The sequence below is a fragment of the Schistocerca americana genome, chromosome 2 (genome assembly GCF_021461395.2).
Source record: "Schistocerca americana isolate TAMUIC-IGC-003095 chromosome 2, iqSchAmer2.1, whole genome shotgun sequence".
Taxonomy (NCBI): domain Eukaryota; kingdom Metazoa; phylum Arthropoda; class Insecta; order Orthoptera; family Acrididae; genus Schistocerca; species Schistocerca americana.
The window spans coordinates 70,723,215-70,751,103 of NC_060120.1; positions in this window are offsets into that span (position 1 = coordinate 70,723,215).

Below are 27,889 nucleotides of genomic sequence, written 5' to 3' on the forward strand. Positions count from 1 at the left end.
TTGAGAAACCCCGTAGTTATCCTATTAAATAAGACCATGTTTACATAGCGCGAAAAAATATTGCATAAAAAATGCCTGTGAGTGCTAAATTCTACAAACGTGAAATAGTCCTTAGTATTGCACAGAAACAGAATAAAAGACGGAACTATAATTTTTCTTACAGTAGTTAGTTATGTATTGTAGGATTTGTATATGTTTTCTGCACTTTTATTAACGGCTTCGAAACAAAACTTTAGATACAAAGAAGCAGATCTCAATATCTGAAAAAATTTCTTAACATTCCTTATCTACAACAACAAAGATAAACTATTGAAAAATAAGCGCAGCACAAACAAGTCACAGACTACTGTATACAGAACAGTTATTACTACTAGGGTTGGAACTCTAATAGTGGCAACTATTTATTTACAGGTCGAACAAAGCAGATGCCTGTTTCAAAGTTTTACTGTCCTTCAGAGCAGTCACCAGCATTGCATATAACCCGTTGCCAGCGATGTGAAAGTCGTAGCATACTCTTAGCAGTGCCAGTTGTGTTGACGGTTCGGGCGGCACCGTCTCTTGCCCTACGAATTTGTAGCAGTTCTGAAGGGAATGCCGTCAAGTGTTTCCATCGGTTTAGAAATCGAGTTGAACTTACGAGGGCCGACCGATGTGGCCGAGCGGTTCTAGGCGCTTCAGTCTGGAACCGCGCGACCGCTACGGTCGCAGGTCCGAATACTGCCTCGGGCATGTATGTGTGTGATATCCTTAGGTTAGTTAGGTTTAAGTAGTTCTAAGTTATAGGGGACTGATGACCTCAGATATTAAGTCCCATAGTGCTCAGAGCCATTTGAACTCACGAGGGCTTAAGTCAGGGGAGTGCAGTGGGTGGTATAGCACTTAGCAGCCCCATCAGTCAACAAATCAGTAACAGCTTACACTGTACATGTGTAAGTAGGCTGTTTATGTTTACTTATTGGTAACGCCACATAGCGCTCTATATGAAAAATCACTGGCTGTGCTGTGTGCAGTCTGTGGGTAGTTTGCATTGTTGTCTGCCATTGTAGTGTTGGGCAGCTGGATGTGAACAGCGCGTAGCGTTGCGCAGTTGGAGGTGAGCCGCCAGCAGTGGTGGATGTGGGGAGAGAGATGGCGGAGTTTTGTAATTTGTCATGAACTGCTATATATATTATGACTATTAAGGTAAATACATTGTTTGTTCTCTATTAATATCTTTCATTTGCTAACTATCCCTATCAGTAGTTAGTGCCTTCCGTAGTTTGAATCTTTTATTTAGCTGGCAGTAGTGGTGCTCGCTGTATTGCAGTAGTTCGAGTAACCAACATTTTTGTGAGGTAAGCGATTTGTGAAACGCATAGGTTAATGTTAGTCAGGGCCATTCTTTCGTAGGGATTTTTTGAAAGTCAGATTGCGTTGTGCTAAAAATATTGTATGCCAGTTTAAGCACAGTCCTGTATAAATTGTTCAAAGGGGACGTTTCATATGTCGACCCTTAGCCGAGGATACCTCACGGGAATCTTCTGATTTTTTCTTGTAGTTTGTGTAATTAGTGTAGATTTTGTTTATTGCTGGCGCGTAATTGTAGAGAGAATCTCCTTTGTAGTTGCAGTCTTTCATTGTTGTACAGTAAAACAGGTGTGGCATGCATGTAGATTTGCACCAAGTATTTCGCAGCTGCGCTTGCAATTAAGTAGACATTATATCCATTGCTATGTTATTTTATTTTGCTCTTCAAACTGTGCTTTTCTGTGTTATCGTGTGAAATATTGTGACAATTATGGCGTGTGAAAAATGTAATACTAGGCTCCAAAGTAAACTGAGAAATGACAGTGAAGACGAAAAGCAGTGTGTTAGCGCCACTGAGTAGTGAATTAACTGATGTTCAAAGTAGTAATTTGGTAATTGTGCATAGGGAAATGGAGCGGGCTGCAAACAATGGTGTAGACAGTGAAACAGGTAGTGAACAGGGAAGCATTATCGATCGATCGGTCGGCAACAGCTCGCCTCAGGAATCAGAAATGACAGGACACAATTTCGCAAATACTGTAGATTCAGGTTTTGGGTCATCACCGTTTTCTCAAATAAGTCAAGACACATTTTCTGCTTGTCAAAATGTGAATGTTGCCGGTGCAAATGCACTGCCGAAAAGCGTAGAGAAACAGATTCCAGACACTAATACATTATTATTGCAATTAATGCAACAAATGGAACAAAATCAGAGACAAATGGGACAAAATCTTAAAAAGTTAGACACAGTGGGACAAAATCTTAAAAAGTTAGACACAGTGGAACAAAATCTTAAAAAGTTAGACACAGTGGAACAAAATCTTCAAAAGTTAGACTCAATGGAACAACACCAGAGACAAACACAACAACAGTTAGGCACAATGGAACAAAATCTTCAAAAGTTAGACACAATGGAACAACACCAGAGACAAACACAGCACCAGTTAGACACAATGGAACAAAATCTTCAAAAGTTAGACACCACACTTGAACAAACACGTGAAGATTTAACTACTGAGTTACATAACATTGAATCGAAATGTCAAAAAGTCTGTAATGACGTAAAAACACAAATTTGTGAGCATTTTGAACCTATTTTTTCACGGCATGAAAATGCATTACAGAATCACAAAGCAGCCATAAAAGAACTGCAAACCATTGTTCATGAAAATCATGAGACCTTGTGGGCTAAAATTGACTCAGTTGCATCTACCGATTCGGTTAAGCTACTTGCAAAAACTCAGGAAAACTTAAAGGACACAGTAGATTCGATTTCAACACAAATGGACACTCTGAAACTTGGTTCAGAAAAACACACTGAGGAAATGTGTTCACTATCGGAGAAAGTAGCCGAACTTTCGGATCAGGTCACTAACTTATCTACAAAGGTAGATGATGATCTGAATGACACAAGACCTGTAGCCTTCACTGACACAGAAGAGTATGAACGAATTAGAAAATTCAAACAGAATCAAAATCAAATCAATACACAGTACAAAAGAGAAATCCGGGAAGTACAAGATCAGCTGACACAGGTAATACAAGAATTATGTATTTCAGAGGACACTCGTGCCCCAATACGGGAAGAGGGACATAGAAATACGGAACAGCCACAAAATAATAACACAGCGCATTTAGGAAGTTATGAAAGAAATTGGCAATGTGCACTGAATTTTGAGATGGAACGGCCGACACGACCTAACAATGACCGATATGCGACTCGCCGACATGATGATTTTGACTATAAGCTGTTCATTACTACACGTAAATTCAAAACATTTAAGAATTCTGGCAACGACATTCATCCACAAGCATGGCTCCATCAATTTTCTCATTGTTTTCCTCCCAACTGGTCGTTAGAACACAGATTAGAATTTATGTGTGGCTACTTGGAGAATGAACCAGCTGTAAGAATGCGATCGGTCATTCACGATTGTCACAGTGAAGGAGAATTTTATCATGCCTTCCTCTCAGCGTATTGGTCTCAAGCTACACAAGACCGAGTAAAACATAGCATCATAATGATGAAACGTTTCGAACAATCTGAATTTTCCAGTCTTATGAAATATTTTGAAGACATGTTGCATAAGAATCACTATCTTTCAAACCCATACAGCCCCTCAGAACTCATCCGCATTTGCTTAATCAAATTACCTGAACATTTACGGCATATTATTTTAGCAGGACGTTGCAAAGACGACATTGAAGCTTTTCAGGGACTGTTACAAGAACTAGAAATTGACACTGACAATCGCGGAACGCGAAAACAAGAACACAACAATTACAGGTCACATCCGTCGCAATTCCGCGATGAAAGAAATAATAACTGGACACGACAAGGCTATTCTCACAACACAAATCGTGACCAAAACAGACACCACCCGTATGACAACCGTTGGCAGAGTAGTAATAATTACAGGGAAAGATCACCTCTCCGCAGTAATGAATATCACAGAGACAATCGGAGAAGCAGACAATGTGGGAACCAAAATAATTATTATCAAGGGAGACAGAATAACTTCAGACGCAACAGTTCAGCGCGCAGGTACGTTTCAGGGAGAAATTCTCCACCACGTGACCTACAAGAAAGAAACTATGGCATCTACCGACATGACGACAGACGATATGATCGTAACGACAGACCTGAATTGCATCAGAACTGGCGGGATTCAAACAGAGCAGGGCCCTCTCGAGGAGGTGAATTTGTAGAAGTTAGGTCTCCAAATCCCAATAACGACGCGCGCCAACAAAGAGACAATAGGCAATGACTCATACCGCTGGCAGCCACAAAACGTACTTATGAAACTGACGACGCAGCTGCCGTAGCTAGTAATTATGTAAAAATGGAAGACATTAGGGACATCTTACTCCAGGAACACGACGTAAAACATAACAACATTGCATATCCTGTGATTCACATTACAGTAAATGACGTAAAATTTACGGCAGTACTTGACTCTGGCAGTCCCATTTCAGCAATTAGTGAAACAGCTTTTAGCAAATGCAACAAATCGAACGATTGTCCCACACTTCCGTTACGTAAGATTAAATTACAAGGTGCAATCTTTGGAAAAAGTGTAGATGTACGCCAACAAACCAACTTAGAATTCTTTTGTCAAAGCCACAGCTTCTCTATGAACTTTCTTACTGTTCCATTATTGTCGACGGAAATTATATTGGGAGTAGACTTTTTGAATGAATACAAAGCAATCTTAAACTTTCACGATGCTGAAATAAGCTTAGAGAAAGAAGGTAAGTCAATAGATTTGAAATTTGAAGATTGGCTCTCAAACCATGACGAGGAAATTAATCGGCTTTACCTTCTGTTAGACAACAGTTCGGAATTTTCTACGGAACTAGACACTAACAATCGCTCTGCAAGTACTGACAGGGATGATATCGATGGCATATTTGAAACTAATGAGTTAATTCAGAATAAAATTCAAACAATTGAGAATTGTAATGACACTGATAGGCAGGACCTTTTTGAGATTTTACAAGCACATTCCACAGTTTTTACTCACAAAACAGGAACAATCAAGGGATTTCAATACCAATTTCGTGTTCGTGAGCATACTAAATTTTGTGTTAGACCATACGTAATTCCGGCACATTATAGGGACCGTGTTAGAACAGAAATACAATCTATGCTTGACGAGGGCATTATTGAGCCTGCAGTAAGCTCATACAACAATCCATTACATGTTGTTGAGATGAAAAATGGATCGATCAGGCTTGTCTTAGATTCGAGACAAATCAATACTATCATTATTCCTGAAACAGACAGGCCGCAAACGTTGGAAGAACTTCTTCAAAATTTTAATGGTGTAAAAGTGTTGTCTTCCATTGATCTCAGATCCAGCTTTTATCAGATCGAACTTCATCCAGAATGTAGAAAATACACAGCTTTCCTTTGTTTCGGCGTTTGTTATCAGTTTCGGAAACTTCCTTTTGGTTTGAACATTTCTTCGGCAGCATTCATTCGCGGGCTAAATTCCATATTACCTGAGTTCTTAAAACGTCACATCACCTTATATGTGGACGATATTCTAATAGCAGAAGCTTCATGGGAACAGCATAATCGCATCCTTAACACTTTGTTACGTATTTTTGCAGAATCTGGAATTACAATTAACTTGAAAAAGTCTGAATTCGGTAGGTCAAAGGTGAGGTTTTTGGGACATATTATTTCTTCTGAAGGCATTCAGCCGGATCCTGAAAAGTTAGAAGCAATCAGAGCCATTCCAGTTCCGTCCACAAAAAAACAAGTCCGCAGTTTTCTAGGTCTCGTAAATTTTTACCGTCGCTTTCTGAATATGCAAATTCTTGTTACACCAAAACTTTGTTCTCTCACTGGAAAAAATACTATTTGGAACTGGGACGAACAATCACAGTTGGAATTCAATTCTTTGAAAGAAGCGTTACTTAACGCGCCAATACTATCTCATCCAGATCTGTCACAAGATTTCTGCCTTAGCACGGATTCTTCTAAAGTCGGTCTTGGTGCCCAATTATTTCAAGAAGCCATAGAAAATGACACAACTGTTCAGAAAACCATTGCTTTTGCTAGCCGAGTGCTAAAAAAATCTGAAAAAAATTATTCCGTTACTGAATTAACAGCTTTAGCTATCGTTTGGGCATTTAACAAATTACACGTAAACTTTGACACAAAGACATAATTGATTTGGCTATTAAAAATATAAAATCTGCAGCAGACAAAAGGAGAAAACTACACGGTAAAGCAAATGCAAAGAAATTATACATTGGTCAGAAAGTTCTCATTAAAGCTCATTCATTGTCACATAAGAAGAAACACTTGAGTCACAAATTCTTTCTAGTTTACAATGGACCATACAGAATCCGACGTATACCACATGATAATTGCATTGAAGTTGAAACTCTGCGTACTAGGAAGAGTAAAGGTTTACACCACATTTCACATGTAAAACCATTTATTGAGAGATAATCTGCTTTTTAACTTTGTCTTTGCCATAAAACTTTTCACTTCACATTTCTAGTATGCTTTGTCAGACTTAAGAAACTGTTAACATGCAACAATGTTTGAAGTTAAATATCCAGTCTAGAACCTAGGGAACATTTTTAAACAGAAATTACGATTGCATTGTTATAGTGAACAGACGACACAGTGTTGTATTTGTACATTCTTGCTTGTTAGTTGCACGATTACGTAATAACTATCAGGCTCACATACTTAGAACATATACCGGCACTGCTAATGAGATTTTCATGTAACATTTTGATTTACTTGAAAAGACATTCTTTATTTGAAGTACTTTCTGTGGGATTAAAGATGACTTAGCACTTGGTTTCTTTGACAGCTACACAATTATATCACGACGCTACTAATGTGTGACACAATTTACATTGTTGCTTTTGTGCTGTATCTGCTTTATATCTGCACAGTTTTTTTGAATTCTTCTGGAAAGTAAAATATGTTTTGGTAGTAACTTTTGTGGTATAGCTACAATGAGACTGCCTTTTCCATAGCACAACAATACGTTACAGCACAGTACTTTCTTCATCATGGCAATAAGCGTAATAACTAAGATATCTATACGCAAAGCATTTCACTTTTGTTTATCATGAGGTAAGTACATTGACTTCTGCAGAACTTAGCTTTCGGAGGACGATAATTACGACACTTCCACAGAATTATCTTACAGCAAGACGCACATTTAGCGCTACAGGACACGCATTTGAGTGATTAATTTTGTACTGAAAACATTTATTTTTAAAGATATTTGAAGTACAATGATACGAAGTTTTTTCCGTGATACATTTTCCGTGATACATCTGTAACACCTGAGGGTATAATTACATTAATCCTCAGGGGGGTACACGCTTACTTTGTGTACCATGTGTTTGGCAAGCACAAGGAACCCTAGCTAATATGGTATTTGCTTATACAACTTTACACATCGGTACCATATTTCTCTAACACAGAATTACACAGCTATCTGACTATTTAACAGAGAAACAAACATTTTTTTATTACGTCAGTGACAGATGTTTACGCAATTACACAGTTGGATAACTTCACACTTATGAAATTGTATTTTGTCAGTACTTTGTGAAATGTTCATATTTTTTTGGAACCATTGTGATACTATGAGAGCTTTGAATGTCGTATTTCTTATGGGATCATGATTTTTAAAGTACGTTTGAGGTAGATGACACTATTGAAATGAGCAGAGAATTTTCTTTAGGTTTTGACATTATTGCAGAAAGCTACGACGATGTTGAGATTTGACTGAGGTGTTATGATGTTATTTTTACGATGACGATATGTATTATGCTGTTGAGGTATGTTTATGATCAATAAGATGATGATACCGTATATGAGGAATTTGATTATGCTACGTGTTTCTTATGATGAAGCATTGAAGAAGTGTCGACGAATATGTATATGTATAATAACGTAAGGAATAATGAATAGTGGTTAGGGACTCTGACTTGTGAAAAAGATTGTTGGAAACCAAGAATCGTACTTTAAGAGTTATGAAATGCGTGTAAATGCATGAATGTATCACAATGCCGACGAAAACGTTTTGAACACTGTTATATTCATAGGATTTTGTTTCTACACCTTTGCAATGCAAATTCTTGACCAGTGAAATTTTTTATATGAGACTGTCACTGTAATCCAAACTGGTGTCGTAAATATTTCGGTAAGAAAGTTAAGTGACCACCTGCACCTAATGCGTCGTTGGCACCCAGCTGGGCGACAGCCGCCTTGAAAAAAGCCATTAGCGTATGCCTTCCAGAGGCACAGGTGAAAAAAGAAGGGAGGCCATTATCCTCGCTATTGATGTTCCTTTGTAGAAAGCATCGGAAAAACGACACGGTCGAACTTGATAACATATGATTACACTGTGGAGCTCTTAATTTATGATTTACTGAAATGCCTAACGAAATGACGAGAAATATTTATATGTCTATACACCTGATTATGACTACTGTCTCTCTAGTTGAGAGATTTTTCTACTAACTTATGAAATGCCTAATGACTACTGAATGATGTTCTTATGCTTTACTTTGTAGATAGTTGCTTATTTCATTTGATATCTAGTTTCTAGCTGCACTGCAGCATTGGTTAAAATAAAATTTTATAGATGTACTAATATAAATATTTTCTGTCTACAGACCCAGTAAAGAATACGTTTATGATATACTTTCTTAGAAAAGAGAGCACAAATAGACATTTCCTTTCACAGGAATTGCATAAATAATTTTTTTATTGACTTGGTAACTTTCTTGCAGAGTAAGTTTTTGTGATGCATCACTCTAGTGTTAAGATGTGACATAGGTATTAGACATGGCCAATTCTAGTGTAATATTTTTCTGCTTGAGCTATGTCATGTTTAGATATCTGCTGTTTGCCAGGCATAGTGTTACTGAATTTGACTTTGTATTATTCTGTTAAGCCAGTTTTACTAATGATTTATTTTTCTTGTTTGCTGCTCATTGCCTTATATTAGTTGCAATTTATGCTGCTTGCTTCGCCATTTGTGTTTTTGATCATTGCTGTTTGTGTTAATTGTTTTGTGCTGCTGCATTGCCTCGTCCCTTAGTTTAGCATCAGTAGATTTAAGTTAGCTTAAGAGGGGTAGACTATATAAGAAACTGACTATGGAGAATAGGTAAAGAATGCATTGCGAAGTTGTATGAAAAAGATTTGGGCCAAAATGAGTATTGTACACTGAGAAATAATTATATTGAAAGAAATATGAATAGAATACAGAAAGCAGGTATAGATAGGACTTTTTGGGAATAATGATGAATGAAGGGAGATCTCCAAGAAGTAAAGGCAGTTTTGTTTGCAAAATACTGCAGTAAAACAAACCCTGTCCTTTCCTTTTGTATTATTCCGCTATATGTGTGTGTACTCTTGTGTATTTGTGTTTTTCCTGTCTTTATGTGTTTAGCTAATACGATTTATGTTGTAGAATTTTTCTAGTACTAAGCTATATTCACTATGAGGAGGAATACTGTTATCCTCAAATATAAGTTGCATTAATAATACGTTATTTTCTTTGTAAAGTTGTTTACAATTCTGTTCTGTTTCAATGTTCATGTGTGAAATTAATGTTTCGAAAACTATTCTCATTATTTTATGTATTTACTTATGTCATAATTCCTGTAACTCTGATGGATATGTTATTTCGATTCTTTTGTAAAGCCTGTACTACAAATGTTATCTGTATTGTTATGTTCTTTAATGATGTATTTTGTACCTTTGTAATTTTATTTTCATGTTGTAAATTTATAATTGTATAGCCACCAGTTCTTCAAATTAAGTTACATTTCACTGCACACGTTTCTGTTGGTCATAGTATATGGACAATATGTGAGAAGTAGCGACTGTTAGTGTTTGCCTGTGTGTTGATAATTCAGCAAGGGACTGGATAACAGCATTGCTGGTTCTAAAGACATTTCAAACAAATTTTTTGTGAGTGGACAAGTGGTGGTTTATGGACTTACTATATTATCTGCAGAGACTCTTCAATGATGATTGAGCACCTGCACAGTCACAGCAGATGGCTGTTGGCCGTCTCTAGAAGGACTACAGTGGGTCTGCATCTTTGATGACCCACCAATACCATTATTTCTACAAGGTCTACAGTGGGTCTGCACCTCTGGTGGCCCACCAGTACCTTAATCTCTACCAGCACTACTGTCGGTCTGCTCTGTGATGACCTACCCACCAATACTCTTCAAAACTTCGACTGACTCCGCTGTGGGTTTGCTCTGTTGTGGCCCATTACTTGTCTGCATGTCGAGAGTCAGCACTGTCTTTCCGTTGGAAGGACAACACTACTTCTTCAAGACAGCATGGAAATCCACTACTTCTGTGTACATTTTCTTTTACTGCTCAGACTTTGAGAAAAACACTGCAAGGTTACTGTGATGAATGATCAGGACTGTCTTTATGGACTGTGAGAAAATTTTAGCTTTTGACCAACAATGTATCAATAAGTGTGTGCATTTGATATCTTTGTTATTGTAATTATGAAAAATTTAATCAAATCATTATTGGCCACTGCCCAAAACAATTTGTAAAATTTTTTGTGGGGAGCATGGGGGCTATGTAAGTAGGCTGTTTATGTTTTCTTATTGGTAACGCCACATAGCGCTCTATATGAAAAATCACTGGCTGTGCTGTGTGCAGTCTGTGGGTAGTTTGCATTGTTGTCTGCCATTGTAGTGTTAGGCAGCTGGCTGTGAACAGCGCGTAGCGTTGGGCAGTTGGAGGTGAGCCGCCAGCAGTGGTGGATGTGGGGAGAGAGATGGCGGAGTTTTGTAATTTGTCATGAACTGCTATACGTATTATGACTATTAAGGTAAATACATTGTTTGTTCTCTATTAATATCTTTCATTTGCTAACTATCCCTACCAGTAGTTAGTGCCTTCCGTAGTTTGAATCTTTTATTTAGCTGGCAGTAGTGGTGCTCGCTGTATTGCAGTAGTTCGAGTAACCAACATTTTTGTGAGGTAAGCGATTTGTGAAACGCATAGGTTAATGTTAGTCAGGGCCATTCTTTCATAGGGATTTTTTGAAAGTCAGATTGCGTTGCGCTAAAAATATTGTATGCCAGTTTAAGCACAGTCTTGTATAAATTGTTCAAAGGGGACGTTTCACATGCTTGAGCATTGTGCTGAAAAATGATGGTCAGGCCCTGAAGAAAGTGTCATCACTTCTGTCTCTATGCTGTTCATTTTTGTAACTTAACCTACGACCAGCAAGAGACAGAAGTGATGACACTTTATTCAAGACCTGACCATCATTTTTCAGCACAATGCTCAAGCACGTACAGTGTAAGCTGTTACTGATTTGTTTGACTGATGGGGCTGCTAAGTGCTATACCACCTATTACACTCCCCTGACTTAAGCCCTCGTGAGTTCAACTCCATTTCTAAAATGAAGGAAACACTTCGCAGCATTCGCTTCAGAACTGCTACAAATCCGTCGGGCAATAGATTGCGCCGCTCGAACTATCAACACAACCAGCTCTGCTAAGAGTATCCTACGACTTCCACATCGCTGGCAACGGGTTATAAACAATGCTGGTGACTACTTTGAAGGTCAGTAAAACTTTGAAAGACGTACCTGTTTTGTGCGAGATGTAAATAAATAGTTGCCACTAATAAAGTTCCAACCGCCGTATCTACGTTTCGAGAAAGGAAAAGAAATCAAATGACTTCAATCTCCTTTGAACTGCATCGCGGCTACCAAATATCATTTGTGAAAAATTGCCTGAGTCAACAGAAAGTCTGCTAAGAAAAACTTAATGTGAGAAATTTTGACGAGATTTAAAGGTCATTGTACACTACTGGCCATTAAAATTGCTACACAAGAAGAAATGCTGATGATAAACAGGTATTCAATGGGCAAACATATTATACTAGAACTGACATGTGATTACTTTTTCACGCAAATTTGGGTGCACAGATCCTGAGAAATTAGTACCCAGAACAACCACCTCTGGCTGTAATAGCAGCCTTGATACGCCAGGGCATTGAGTCACAGCTTGGATGGCTCTACAGGTACAGCTGCCCATGCAGCTTCAACACGATACCACAGTTCATCAAGAGTTGTGACAGGCGTATTGCGACGAGCCAGTTGCTCGGCCACCATTGACCAGACGTTTTCAATTGAGAGAGATCTGGAGAATGTGCTGGCCAGGGCAGCAGTTGAACATTTTCTGTATCCAGAAAGGCCCGTACAGGACCTGCAACATGCGGTCGTACATTATCCTGCTGAAATGTAGGGTTTCGCAGGGATCAAATAAAGGGTAGAGCCACGGTTCCTAACACATATGAAATGTGTAACGTCCACTGTTCAAAGTGCCGTCAATGCGAACAAGAGGTGACCGAGACGTGTAACCAATGGCACCCCATACTATCTCGCCGGGTGATACGCCAGTATGGCGATGACGAATACACGCTTCCAATGTGTGTTCACCGCGATGTCGCCAAACACGGATTCGACCAACATGATGCTGTAAACAGAACCTGGACTCATCTGAAAAAATGACGTTTTGCCATTGGTGCACCGAGGTTCGTCGTTGAGTACACCATCGCAGGCGCTCCTGTCTGTGATGCAGCGTCAAGGGTAACCACAGCCATGGTCTCCGAGCTGACAGTCCATGCTGCTGCAAACGTCGTCGAACTGTTTGTGCAGACGGTTGCTGTCTTGCAAACGTCCCCATCTGTTGACTCAGGGATCGAGACGTGGCTGCACGATCCGTTACAGCCATGCAGATAAATTGCCTGTCATCTCGACTGCTAGTGATACGAGGCCGTTGGGATCCAGCACGGCGTTTCGTATTACCCTCCTGAACCCACCGATTCCATACTCTGCTAACAGTGATTGGATCTTGACCAACGCGAGCAGCAATGTCGCGATCAAAGTCGGAAACGTGATGGTACGCATTGCTCCTCCTTACACGAGACATCACAACAACGTTTCACCAGGCAACGTCGGTCAACTGCTGTTTGTGTATGAGAAATCGGTTGGAAACTTTCCTCATGTCAGCACGTTGTAGGTGTCGCCACCGTCGCCAACCTTGTATGAATGGTATGAAAAGCTAACCACTTGCATATCACAGCAACTTCTTCTTGTCGGCTAAATTTCGCGTCTGTAGCATGTCATCTTCGTGGTGTAGCAATTTTAATGGCCAGTAGTGTAATCTGCAATTCTCTGTTCATCATTTGGTAAAGGCTGTACATGCAGGGTATTTCACTACTGCTATTACAGGCTTCTAGTGGTTGTGGAGAGGACAAAGCGTTGATAGAAAAAACCATGTGCGGGAAAGTACCGTTTGGGTGTGAAATTAAGTCTGAAGTTACTCCGAGTTCCCTAAGTATTTAGGTGCAGGACTCCCAGAATCGTAATGGCCTGCATGCAATCCTAAGAGTGGTGGATGTGGATTCCTGCGAACGGTTGAAATTACCACCTTGGTAGTGTCTTCATTTTGACGATTTTCCATGATACTTGATTGATTCGAAAGATGAGGGTCGGTTTGCTCCTTCCCGGTAGCAGAACAGATGTTGTAAGCTCCGAAGCTTCAAAGTATTCCTTAACTTTATTCCTCGATGGAACCCCTTCAAAACAGCTGAATGTATTCACTTGTAACTCTGGCACTGGCAACTGACCCCCAAAGAGTACTAGCAGTGAGGTCAGCTTTTTAGGTCGTGGCTAGAATGTGATACAAATCTTAGAGAAATCGATATCCATTTGGACAAAATCATGGATAAAATGAATTTAGACAAATAGTGAAAAACTATCGTGCATTTAAGGAAGGAGAAGAACTCAAAAAACATAAAGGTCTCACTCAAAAGAGTGTAAGAATGCATCATGTGATGAGCTCAATATGTGTACCACCTCAAAGGTGGTAGGTGAATAAGAGCTAAAAATGGTGTTGGTTGTTGATTCGTAGTCCACAGTGGCTCAATTAGAGTGTAGAAAAATTGTTGAAGATCGGATCACGGTATGCACGCAGCGGGAAGAATGGGCTCTGATTTGTGTGGTCTACAGGAGTCCACGGCATGGGCAGTGTTTCAGGTACTCCTCGTCGGTTTCTCTTCTACGTGGCAAAAGACGCCTTGTTCAAAGTTGAGAGCGGGACGCTTTCGTGGAACACGACAGTGAGCTTTCCTAGTTGAGAATGAACCAGCTTCTAGCAGCCGTCTTTACTGTTGAACGAATATGGTATGTGATACGGTACATTTTCGGACATTGGGTGGTTATCAGGACTTATCTACTAAGTCCCCTCTACAACCCGTAGAGGCTCGTAATAGGAATTTTGAAACACCCTGTATATAGACGTACTTAATTTAGTCTTGCACGTTTACAAATTTCCTGTACCCATCTCTCCTCGTATCATCGCCTAGGTTGTTTCTTATCGTTAGGAATCGCGTATGGAATTTTATTAGCCCAACCTTCCTCACATCTTCCGACTTCATTTCAAAATTTTAATACTCACTCTGCTATTCTTCTTTCTTCTTCGTTTTTTATGTCCTTTTACTTATTTTTCTGCCTTATTTTAGTTATTATCATATTTCTCTTCGTTGGACAACATTCAGTTTCTGTAAGATAAATACATTTGTCCTCTGAGTTTAAGTGCATCGATCGAATCTGGTACTACGCATATAGCCTTTCGATCAAGGAACACTTGGAATTTACTGTTAAAGACGGGACTGAAATATGCATTCTCAGCTACATTTCTTTCACTGTCCATCCTCCCGTAATTTTCATTTGCCATAAGTTCATGAATTCAATTCCTGTCCCAACAATGCCATTGCCTGTTATTCCTCCTAATGTTAATTTTCACCCTTGCTTTTATATTTTCTATGTTGACTTTATCTACCAGAATTAAATAAAAGACTTGCTTTATTATAATTCCAGTCTTGGATCACAATGTTTATTCGTAATCAGATTATAAATTTCGGTCGGGATTGACCATCTTCAGACCTGAATGAAATCGCGTGACATTTAATCATGTAACACGTTTTTGGACAACTCTTAAGATAGTCATTACCGACCGAAATTAATAACCTGATTACAACTAAAAATTACGATCCTAGACTGGAAGTATAATAAAGCAAATATTTTCCTAGATAGGTGGAAATTTTTTCGTGATTATGTCACAACATCCAATAAAGAGATAATTCAGACGAGAAACATTGATTCCTATACTTACTTCGTCCACGTCCAGCTATTTTATATCTCTTTCGGCGCAAGAGAAAATGGTTTTGATGACACTGAAATACCTTGCCTGGTTCCGATTTTTTCTGCACCATTCACACTCTCAGTATAATCTAGCTTAAGCAGTGACCTTACTGTGCGTACCTTAAGAAATTAACGTATTTGGATTGCCAACTAACATTTAGAAAGGACAGAAAGAAAGCTACAATAGTAATTCGTGCAGTAAGGATGAGGAATATGAGCGAATATGATGAACGATATTTTCAGCTGTTAAGAAGAAAGCTGTTATTGGCCAGTTGACCGCCACAGAAACGTCACACGCGGGGGCAAAACATGAAAAACAGACAGCGATAGGAGGAACAATAAAAGACAAAAAAAAATCGTGACTGAATAAGATAATGAGATATGCCACTTCATGTTTGGAATCATTACAATAAGGAAATGGCCGCTACGAAAATCACGCGGCTCCTTCGAATTAACGTGCCAATTTTTTTTCTGCAGGAGAAAGGCCATCAGTAACCAGTTTTTCGCTATTGCGGTCGCTTTACTCTGTAAATTAGTTTCGCTGTCTAAGGACCGTCAAGTCGGAGCATGCTGTCGATATCGCCGGAAATACTTTCCCTTTACGACGAGGACTTTTTAGAACGGACATTGTCATAATGAAAGCTGCGTTATTATCACCGAATAACGTAGAGCCGGGATATAATTAAAGAAACGTCGGATGATAAGCTAAACTTCGTATACGATTTAGAAAGTGAAGACCTTTTATAGTGGAGCAGGTGTGTTGAGTGACGCTCCCGCGAGTTTCCGCGCTTTCGGGGTTTGGCAGCATGTAATTGCGCTCGACTCGCTATGATAGTTTCTGACATGGTGTCGCTGACGGGAAGCATTAGCTGGCGCACATCGAGAGCCCGTTTCGCCTGGTGACCGTGTCGAGAAGAAGGCGCGCCAACATCCAGCTTCTGCAACAGCGACGGCCGACAATGAGTGATTCTCGCCACCTCCTCGATCGACGACTTCAAACCTTCAATCAACCAACAAGGAAGACTGGAAGCACGTAAAGGTTCAGAACTGTACGGCAGACCTCAGCTTTTCCAACTGTTATATTTGTCTCTCTAAATTACAGCAACGTAGCATGAACCTTTGTTGCTCATTGTCCCAATTGCATTGCCAAGCAGGGTCCCTTCCTTTTCCGGAATGAACCCGAGTGTCGTTGAAATTCAAACGCCAGCATTAAAGTAATATCATTCGATTTCACTGCTTCAATTTCAAAGTACAGTTAAGGTATTCATAGCTGGCTACAATATTTAGATTACACAAGCACAAATTAAGAGTGCGAGTTTTGTTACCGTATTTTAGCTTACCTGTGACTGCAGCTCAGCTTGGTACGTACTAAATTTTCCTATTGTTAATTGTTCAGAATCATTTAATTCAAGTTCAAAGTTAAATCTCTTTTTTCTAAATTGCGTAGATTCAAGTAGCTTTTGAAATGATTGTTGAGGTAGCCCAAGACTAACCGTATTTTACTGAATTTCGATGTGCTTCAGAAACGAAGCTCACTATTAATTTCAGTCACTAAATTAACTTTCAATTTTCCGGTTTTGTTAATTCTTTTGCTAAATTAAGTCAGAGTGTAGCGAAATTTATTACTTCTGACAAACTTTCAGTTTTCACACTACACGTGTCAACCTTCAGTTGCCACGCTTCTAGTGCTAATCATATGTGTAATAACCTTTTTTTTTTTGTTACTATAGTAATTGTCCATAGGACTGGCGACCGTAATTTCCCCCAAATCTCAAATATCTAATTACCGCTAGTTAATTGTTAACGTAACGGCCGCACATTTACTTTCTTTATTAACTTTACCCCATTTCAAAATTAATTTCCACCAGTTTCATTTGCATTTTTCCTTTAATTTTGATGTAACCCTCTCCTCCCTCTTTACCGACAGATTAACTTCGGTGACGATTGCTTTTCCCAAATTTCCATTAGGTACACGCGGTTTCATTTTTCACTGTCATTAAGGTCGATAAGTGAGGGGAAGGTTACAAGCTGAAAGCAAAAAGAAAACTCAGGAGTTAATGCTAAGAAGATTTATATATGACGCCTATTGTTATTTTGTGAGAGCCAATCCAAAACCAAATATCAGGAAGCTTTTTATATCATTTATCGAAATTGTAAATGACTACAGCTGAATATTTAAAAGAAATCAAAACGCATTTTATGAAAGTAAAGACATTTGCAGTTGCAAATCTGAGACTAACCTATTTAAGACTCATTCATCTCCATTACATATGCTGACAAATTCTACTTCATAGTTTACTGACATTAAGTATAAAGTAATATAAAATTAAGCCTGGGATTTATCAATTGGCTCATTGTGTTTTGTGGTCAGATGACTTCGGAATAAGTAAAGACAATAACCCGAAAAAAGATTGTATCTGGTGCATAAGGTAATATCCTCGAGAATACGAAAGTTCTGTTCGTTGACAAAATTAGCCGTTCAACGTAGCAGTTTATGGTCGATCGAGTGAAATGCATAAAACGAAATTATAGCTGAACACCATTTGTGGCTATTCTGAACAATTTTGATAGTTGACAGTTTCTGTGCTATACAGATTCATTATTGAATACATTTCGCGTGTACTTAGCTCTTAGATTACTATGTGGTAATACTATTGATGTTACGGCAATACTTCTTTTTTGCGTGATTTATCTGGCGACATCTCCTCATACATGGTAAAACTGTTTCTACCACTGCCTTTGCCCCGCAATTAAACTCAAAGAGAACAGCATGTCGGGGATATTTGACACTTCATTTTCTATCTTCTGCACTTTAGGTGGTTATTCTCGAATTCATAGGAATATGTGTACGTTGTCTACTTCATGTTTCTTTGTGTCATTACGGAGTGTAACTAGACGGAAAGAACGGTAGATTTTTTTTTGCGCTGTGAAGCAGTACGTTTCTCTACGTGGGAAAATTGTATGATGCAAATTACATTGTATGTGACATGCATAGACTGGTTAGTCTCTGGTGGTAGTATCTGTGGAGGTAGCTTTCGGCAAGCCGGAAACGGACTGTTATTTGACTTTAATTTGACCCACTGTGTGTTTACATTTTGGATTACAAGCGAAATTTTAATATTACACTGTTTGCCATATTTTTACACACTTTTCGTTAGTTACATCGAAGGTAAATAAATTAATGCTGCTGACGCAAATCGAGTTACGTAAAAGGAGGAAAAGTTACTTTTCAGAGATAAGTATCACGAAGTTCTAATTATACTTCCATACAATTTAGAGGTGCTTTATGTGTTGATGAATACCGGGAAGTGTAAATACTGTATACAGATAATTTAGGTTGAGAGGCACCCACATGCCTTGCTCATACTGTGGCATCAAGCAGTCAGGGCTGCAAGATGAGTGGTCTGCCAAGCGAGTGGACTCATTCTTATCTATCGAGTAACATGAGCTCTAGTACTCACAATTAAGTTACAAATTATTCACCTGTAAGAATATTACGCAACGGAAACGCACTTCTGACTATTAGTAATTTACACGCCTCTGACTGTTCACTACGCACTGGCAATACCACATTTTCTTTCTTATTTAACGGCTTTGATCAACACGTGGCCATCGCACTGAATATGAATGGCGCACACATATAAATCCTGAGTATCATGACAATATACTATTCGAAGGAAAAGGCCACTAATCTTTTTCTTTACACTATCTTATTTATTCCGATATATTCTATAACCTAAACACACAAATTCTATAACCTACAACAATAACACATGAGAAATTCCGCCCAGTGGGCATGGCTTTACATTGGTGATTCTCTATCTTATGGACTCGTAATTATTTAACGCTACAGTGCACTTTCTGGATAGGATGGTGGATCTTTTGCTATATCTCACACTTCGGCTCTCGCACCCATCATCACGAAAATTTCCTCCAGACCGAGTGGTACAAAAAGGAACATGCAGAACCCACTGCCTCTGAAACTATCTTGTTACTCTCCCATGTCAACCACACATACTTAAATTTCATGAAATACATCACACTGGCCACATACAATACAAAGAATAGTCACAATGTTATAATCACATCACTTTCAGCTTTAGCACTTCAATTAGTATTTATCCCAGTTTCACACGACACTGCCCCACTTCGTAACTTTTCTTTCCTACTATGAACTCTGTAGGATATAAGCACGTCTTCCTGTGCAATGCAAGCCGAGTGGCGTTTCTGGATAGACGGCTGACTCACCTTGCTTCTCTCTCTGAGTATTATAGTTTGAATCAAGCGTCACACGGAAACATAACACGCAAAGTAATATTAAGAACATATTCATCACACACAAGAGTCCTCAACTGATACCATGGACGAGTACTTCTCTTTATTCTTTGTCTCATACACAGATTGAGACTCACACAGTACTCACCACGTGGAAGTACTCGTCTCTAATTTCAAGTCCTGCGCACGCCATTTCTTAAATATTTCCAACTTATAGTACACACGCTAGTAATTCAGCTTAACTTATGCACTTGGAAGTATTTCAACTTATTGCTACACGTGGTTTCATTGTGACCGTTGGTCACTTCCGAAGATTACTGCGATCCCCTTAATATTACCTGCCTGACATTTAATTCTCCCCACAAAAGTTCCTGAAATAGAGAAATTATTATTTCAAACTACTCTTAAATATTCCACATGCATACCATGTCTCCACTCTTTTGTCTTTACGGAGCACACCTCAGACAGGTCTTACCAACACAAGTTCCAGCGGCAGAGTGCTGAAACATGGCCGTTCTTCAGGTCAGCTCGCACCTCCGTCGAGGTGGGGGAAGACCATGCTACCCATTGGTCAGCCACATTTCAGGCGCTCAAATCTCCGGTAAATTTCATCTCTTTGGTTCCACCAAAGGTGACCAAAGCATCGTCTCAAAGATGATCATATATTCACATTCACTATCTGCAGTTAGCAGACGACCATACATTCATTCATTTCACAGATCTCACCAAACTGGATGTAGGGATTTATTTTGTGGGAGTGGACATGTGATCAATTAAATAAATAAATTGTCATTCCTTCCCACACTGGTATCCGACTTTGCTGTATTAATTGAAATTGAGTTATTATTAGAAAAAATATGTTGCACTGACAAGAATAACGAAGAATGTTGTACCTATTTTCAGTGTCGGGCGGTACTGTACCCTTTCAAGGTGACTATATGTTCAAATATTTACAAAAAAAGGGTGGGGTAAACTCAGCAGTGCTAAGTGTTGTGCCAATTAATCCACTGAATGTATACAAACATCGAGTAAGTTTCTCCTGCAGGTAAATTTTATATTTAACGGTCTGTGTAATAGTACTGATCTTCTAAACACACGCTTATCTTACAGTAGCCGAATATTACTTATGACATGGAGAATGTTAGTTACAAGTTTCATAGATCATCTGAGCGATCTCTTTATCGAAATGATGTGGGACGAGTCTGTTTACAGAGTAATGTATACATGATTAGATTTAATACTAATGAACATGTTACTTTTCAGTTACCTTCATGCAAATACACTTAAAACTAGGGCTTTTTCAGGCTACTAGTTTGTAAATAAAGCTTCGTCTACGGAAGAAAAGTTGCACAGAACAAATGATTCTATGTTAGGTTTAGAATTTGCTTTGCTACCTCTCAGACAATTTACACTTATCGGAAAATTGATCCAAATTTTTTGTTTATTTACAGGGTGACACAGAATAAGGGGAATGTTTGAAATAAGTAGTGGCAGCAATGGGCAGGTGGTAGCACTGCGGGTTCGTGACAGCAAGTAAACAGTCCGCCATTTTAGTAATCATGGATCAGTGGAACGGACAACAGCGTGCGTTAGCCATAAAAATGTTTTATGAAAACAACAATGATAGTTTCGTAGCGGCGCCGAGGGAGTTTCGACGTTTTTATAATTAAGGATGTCATTATGCCGTTCCGTCGAAACACGCGATAAAATGTAGGATTACGATAGTAACTCAGAAGAGACTGGATCTGCCCTCAAGAAGAAACCAAAAGGACGACGAAGAAGTGTGCGTTCTCCAGCGAACATTGGTGTTGTACGCGAGTCTGTGTTACGGAGCCCACGGTGTTCAATTTGTAAGCAAGCAGCAGTGGTTGGAATGTCCCAGGGCAGTACGAGCAGAATTCTTCATCTTTATTTAAAATTTCATCTGTACAAACTGCATATGGTGCAACAATTGAAGAATAACGATTTCCAGTTACGATTAGGATTCTGTCAACAAATGATAACAAAAATAAACAATGACGATGAATTTCTAAACACGTTGTGGATGTCAGATGAGGCACATACTCATCTCACAGGTTGTGTGAATAAACAGAACTACGAATGACGTTCATGAGCGCCCTTTACACGCTAGTAAAGTGACAGTATGGTGTGCTGTTTCATCACATGGGATTATCGGACTATTTTTTCGCAAATAAACAGGGAAACACAATAGCTGACATTGCCGATCGTTACGTGGAGATGTTACGAACTTTCGTTACACCTGCATTGAACAACTTTCCAAACGTTCAAGAAGCCTGATTTCAACAGGACGGAGCGACATCACACTACACAGTAATCAATGGCGTATGTGCGAGAATTGTTTGGGAACCGTGTAATCTCACGATTTGATAACTTTCCCTGGCCCCCTAGATCGCAAGATTCATCCGTTTCTGATTCTTTCTTGTGGGACTATCTCAAGAGCAAAGTATACACGACTCGATCAAGAACCCTGGATGAGTTAAAAACAGAGATTTCGGGATGCAGTTCACAGTATCCCAGCTGGGATGTTGCAGCGGTCAATGAGGAATCTCAACAGCAGATTTCACGAATGTGTTCGTACAGGAGGACGCCATCTAAAGGACGTAATTTAAAAAAAATGATAAATGCCATCAATGTTTCGTAAATGGCAAAGTTGTAAGGTTTCAGTTACTATGAATGTAATTTATTTCCTTCATCACTTCTAGTTTTATTTGATTGTGGAAATGATCTCATTTTTCTGTGTCCCCTGTATACTGCGCTCCCTTCTGAGCTTCAGAAGACTAATATTTAGTAACAAAGGAGATTTTTTTGTCGATATCGCTATTCATAGTGTGTTAAACACTAGCAACGAAAAAGCAGATTAGTTACTGTACAAAATATTGGATTCAGCGTTATATTTCTTTCTCGTATCCCCTGTGGGTTAAAAGATGAAAATACCACACAGCACTGTAATGGGTTCCGTTACAAAGCAGTTTGCGCAGCACGCACGTATAAAATACGTTGCAGACCCACGCACATTTCTGCGATAAAGGAAATAAGCATACCGAGCTCCGACGTTGGAACAGCGTGATATCGGATTACCTGAGCTATAAGAAAACTATTTTTACATTCTGAACGTGATAGGTCAAACCACCATTTAGTCTAGCAGTTCATCTTTTTAAATTACAGTGCAGCAGTTATGGTACAAACGTGTTTCTTCTCAACTTTAGACCTCTAAAATGTGGCAACACTAAAAAAAAGGGTGACACACCGAGTCACTGATTTGGGGGAAATATCACCGACAAATTAACAATTACACGTCAAGTACAGGGATAGTCAACAAGTAATGGACGTCTGTGGAGTGGGTAGGCACCGTCGTTATTGCTAGCGATATCAGGGCTGAGAAGAAAGTTAGGAAACGTCCTCAGGAACGTGGTGAGTTCAGTGTCGGGACGAATGAGCAGTGCACGTATCTCCGAAAGCAAGCAGGAATTTTTTACAGCCGATGTGGACAATAATATGAACGATACGAAAACTTTGTGAATATTGATTATTTCTGCAAGAATTTAGACTTTTTGCAGACAAACAAAACATAATATTGCTGTGCATAGTTTCATTCCCCAGTTCAACACGAACTGTAAAACTTACCAACTCGCTGTAAAAATACGTATCTAAAAGAATTAAATTGTAGATGCCTCTAAGAACGAGCTGGAGGAACACGACATTAATCTAAAAGAAATGAGAGTGTTGGAAAATGGTTGATGTGGAGCATCCGACTTTATTGTTGTATTACTAGATAAATTCTAGATAGACGCGTTTTCCTTCGAAAGTTACCAGCTATTGAGGAGAAAGAAAGTGGCATTAGAAAGAAAATGTATCATTCACGTATGTGTTTCCAAATTCATCTAAGAATAGTGCCATGGGCCTCATATTCTACTTGACCAGCTTGATTATAATTTCCATACTGCAAAATTTTAAATTGTGTGTTATTAAAATTTATAGTTTGAGATGACCCTTCACATTAATTTTGAATATTCTGGATGACTAAAACTTTCTACAATGCAACATTGTTTATTTGTGTGTGATTACAATTTTTTGTGATGTGAAACTACTGAAATGACTTGTACGAGGGAGTGCTGATAAGTAATGCCCCATAATTTTTTATTCTGTCTACAAAATCTGTTGAGGTGTTGTATGTCGTGCATATTGCTTGATCAACTTTCCCGCTTCGCTTAAGCTGACTGGCAACCCTCTGCCTCTAGAGGGCTCCGAATTGTAGCGTGTTACAGGGAAGTGTGCAATGTTACTATGCCGGTGTGTAATCGAGTTTCTAACCGCAGAAAAGTAGGTCCATACTTGGGGCAGCCTCTCCTTCAGCATGACAATACCGGACCATACACGAGCGACGTGACATCTGCAACAATTCGACGCCTTTGGTTCATTGTCGTCGATCATACTCCAGACAGTCCCGACTTGGTCCCATTTGATTTTCGTCTCTTTTCAAAACTTAAAGAACACGGTCGAGCACTTCACTTTAACAGCGATGAAGCGATATAGCTATAAGTGAGATTGTGGCTCCGTCAACAGCGTCAAACATTTTATAATGCCGGTGTCAACAAACTGGTCTCTCGTCGGGAAAAATGTTTTCGTCGCCAGGGTGACTATGTTGAGAAAAAAATATGTGGACATGAAGAATAAAGATTTAGAATGTTAATAACGTTTGTTTTGTTTAAAAGGCTTTAAGAGCTTCCACATTAAGAATTCTGTGGTATTACTTTTCAGCGCGTTCTCATAACAAATGCAAACGGTATTCTGTCAGTTCATAAAATCCGCCTATAAACTGCCGTCCTGTAAATAAGACGTTAAGGACTAGCATTAAGCTAAGGACTAACACAGTTGGCAAAATTACCGTCACACGCCCAAAAACTGTATGCAATATTTGTGTATGTAATTCGCAATGAGGAAAAATGGAAATGAAGAAGGTGCTGTCATATTGTAAATATATTTGAGGAAAAATCTAGAGAAAGATTTAACTAAAATGTCGTAAAATAATGGCAATTATTAACAATCTATTTGATGAAGCGTCCTGAGTCAGGAGAAAGAAAAGGAAAGGACGTCGGAATTTAATGTACTGTCACTGAGAAAGACGGACCTGGCACCAAGAGAAACAACTAAAAACAACACTAAAAACCGACAGGGTTGGATCCTTCTCGACTACCGTACAAGCAGTTTTTGCATCGTGTCACATCCGGTTTACAACTTATATTCTTCTTGAATGTTCTTGAAAACGGGACTATCAATCACGCAGAACGTCATTCGTCATGTAATAAAATGATGGACATTTACGTACCTTGCCGCTTGAAAATACACTCAAGAGCAGTATTTGAAACATTCAATGATTACCGTAGAAAAATATTATCACAGGATCGATTTCTGAACCCAAGGGGTATTTAGTCACATATTAAAGCTATCAGTAACACAAGAATCATTATGCGGACAGTTGTGCACGAGATATGGGCCTAAACAGAGTAGTGCAAAACGTAACATGATATGCGCTCAAATGATCGAACGCAAGTCAAACTCTAAAATGTTCCATCGCTCAACTGTATGGCTACAGAAATACTGGGTGTCCACAATGAGACTCCAACATTTTAATATCCTATATTTTTCTCATTTCAGATGGTTGACCTGTGAATCCTGAAGGGCCAGACGGAGCAACTCAACGAGTTCGTGGTGTGCAAATTTGATACACCAAGTGGCCGTAGTGGAGCTACAATCAATTGCTGTAGCAAAATGGAGGATATGAAGGAGCGTGCACAAGTGATCTGGTGGTGTGCAGAGACAAAACCGGCGACCCGAGTGCAAAGAAACTTTCGTCGAGTTTACAACAAAGCGCCCCCGTCGTTCAAGACTATAAAGAAGTGGTGTGATCACTTTTTGGCTACTGGGAGTGTTGCGAAAGGGCACGGTGGTGGTAAGCCTGGGATCAGTGAACATCATGTGGAACAAGTGCGGCGGTCACTCGAACAAAGTCCACAGAAGTCAGTGCGACAGGCAGCACGAGAACTTCGTATGAAACGTTCAACATTGCACAAAGTGCTTCACCAGCGATTACGTTTGTACGCATATAAAGTGCAGGTGGTGCAAGAAATCAAGCCTGATGATCGACCAAAGCGAGAAGAATTTGCATGTGTCACGTTAGATCGCATTGCCGCGGACGAGACATTTTTATCACGCGTGATGTTTACTGACGAGGCAACCTTTCACGTGTCAGGGGCTGTCAATCGTCAAAATGTGCGCATCTGGGGGTCAGAAAATCCACATGCACCTAGGGAACACACGCGCGACAGTCCGAAAGTTAATTTGTGGTGTGGTTTGATGATAAATCGCATTGTTGGGCCGTTTTTCTTTCAGGGGCCGACTGTGGATGGAGCCATCTACCTGGACATGTTGGAACAATTTGCCGCGCCACAGATAACAGACCTGCAGCCAAATGTGATGTTTCAACAGGACGGTGCACCACCCCATTGGAGCCTTGATGTCCGCAAATTTTTAAATGGCACATTCCCGTAACGATGGATCGGCCGTGGAGGTCCAATTCCTTGGCTGCCACGTTCGGCCGACATAACCCCCCTCAATTTCTTTCTTGTGGGGTTATGTGAAAGACCAGGCAAACGCTGCACCAGTATAGGACCTGCAAGACTTGAAACAGCACATAAGAATTGTCATCAACTCTGTCACAGAACAGATGCTCCGCAACACATGGCACGAAATCGATTACAGACTTGATATTCTTCGCGCTACCCGTGGCGTACATGTTCAAGTGTACTGAACCGTCCACCTGTGTATGAAAACTTGATAAGCTGCTGTATGATTTCCCTGTATTTGTTCGTCAATAAACTGTGTTTCCTCTCAGATTTTATGAGTTCAAATGTTGGAGTCTCATTGTAGACACCCTGTATATGGTAAATGGCCGTTACTGGTGTTGAAAATCAGCTTCAAACGATAAAACAGAAGAAGATTGTAGAGCGCAATGGAACCCTTAACAAGCTCTACACGAAGTATGCCATTTAGCTTGACCACCCCAAAGAACTTTCTGTCCGGAGACAAAATAAAACAAAAAATGTATCTAGCAAATGTTGTTTAGCAACCATTGTGACAATAAACAGTATGACTATCTTTCTTCGTTACGAAGATATGAAGAGCAGTCCATCTTTTTTAAATAGCATCATATATTTTTATTCGCTAGCACACTTCCTTCCCTCAACACCTGTTCAAAAATGTATCACATATTCACTTAAACACAGTATCCTACTTAGGTAGAAACAGAACCGGCGATCTTTAATATCGTTTTGTAGTACCGTAATCTATTGTAGGCATAAAAACAGGTATAACATTCATTGTGATCGAAGTCGTGACTATGAACGGTGATGCACTGGTTCACGCGTTAGATGAGAGAATGTTTCTCTGCTTCTAGTGTTGCCTGCTGTAGTGAATTATAAGCAAGAGGATACTTTCCTGCATGTTCTCTGGCTTGTTCGAATATTACGATAGACAACGGCTTTTGAGCAACCCCTAAGAGGAAAGTTCCGAGAAGTCAGGAGACCAAACAACCAGTTCCCTGTTCCTACACGACCAAACCATAGGGCAGGATAACTTCCGTTCAGAACACGATGTGCGTGAAAGCGTTATGTGATGGATATCTATAGTGTTAGTACCACATTAGTGTTCTCGTTCTTAGTGGCACTTCATCCACAAGCTGAGGAATAATTCACCTTAGGAAGTGGACATATGCCCTGACACTTACTTTACCATTGATGGAATACGGACCAATAAAACCAACTTTTCAAAAGGCTTAATGTCCACTGGTAGACAAAATTGAGTTTAATATGAAACTGTGTATTTTCTGACCCATTCTACACACCGCTACAATGAGATATCGTCAAAACGCGTTTTAAAACCTCCAAAAGTCCTTTCAAGTGAATAGCAAATGGCATTTTGTCTTCTAGTATGAATGTACCAAAATGCATAACGTCCATCAGTTTGTTTCACTGAACGATGTTGGCTACAATGCAAGACTGGTGGACTAAACGGAAACCTTTTAAGTGATCAACAAAGACCACCTGGTATTCGTTTCCAGTATTACAGAATTGGTGTGTATCTTTTTGCATTCTGATTGCCACCGATATATAACCCAGATGTAAAAACTTTGTACTGATAAGATTGTTTAATAGAGGATGGATACGTGTTTTTCATTGATTTTAACCTTCTTTAGTTTGAAAGGATATACTGGGGCACACTTGTATGTGGCACCAGAATAAGATAAGAATATTAATAAATTAAAATGAAACTAGTAT